The sequence below is a fragment of the Pundamilia nyererei genome, unplaced genomic scaffold, assembly GCF_000239375.1.
Source record: "Pundamilia nyererei isolate P.nyererei 1_Seehausen unplaced genomic scaffold, PunNye1.0 scaffold00454, whole genome shotgun sequence".
NCBI lineage: Eukaryota > Metazoa > Chordata > Actinopteri > Cichliformes > Cichlidae > Pundamilia > Pundamilia nyererei.
Window position 1 is genome coordinate 114,961 of NW_005187855.1, and position 346 is coordinate 115,306.

A 346-nucleotide genomic window follows, 5' to 3' on the forward strand; every position below is an offset into this window, starting at 1 on the left:
GCACTTCCAGCAGATCTTCAGACCACCAACTCTCTCACCACTTTTAAATCACGTCTTAAAACCATCTGTTCAGAATTGCATTCCCTTCATCATGACTCAGTCTTAGTCCATTTTACCTTGTTTAGCTTTTATACTTCCATACTTATTCTTAGATTTGTTTACCTTATGTTTTGTAGCACTAATGTAGGGAAACCTTCAAGGTCTTTAAAGGTGCCTATAAATAAAATGCAATATTATTATTATTATTGTCTGTGAAGGTTCTCAGTCATCCAGGTCATCGTAGTCAAAGGAGCTTGCAAAGAAAAGCGTCTGGACTTCTTTAAGTTGCTTGAAGACGTTTCACCTC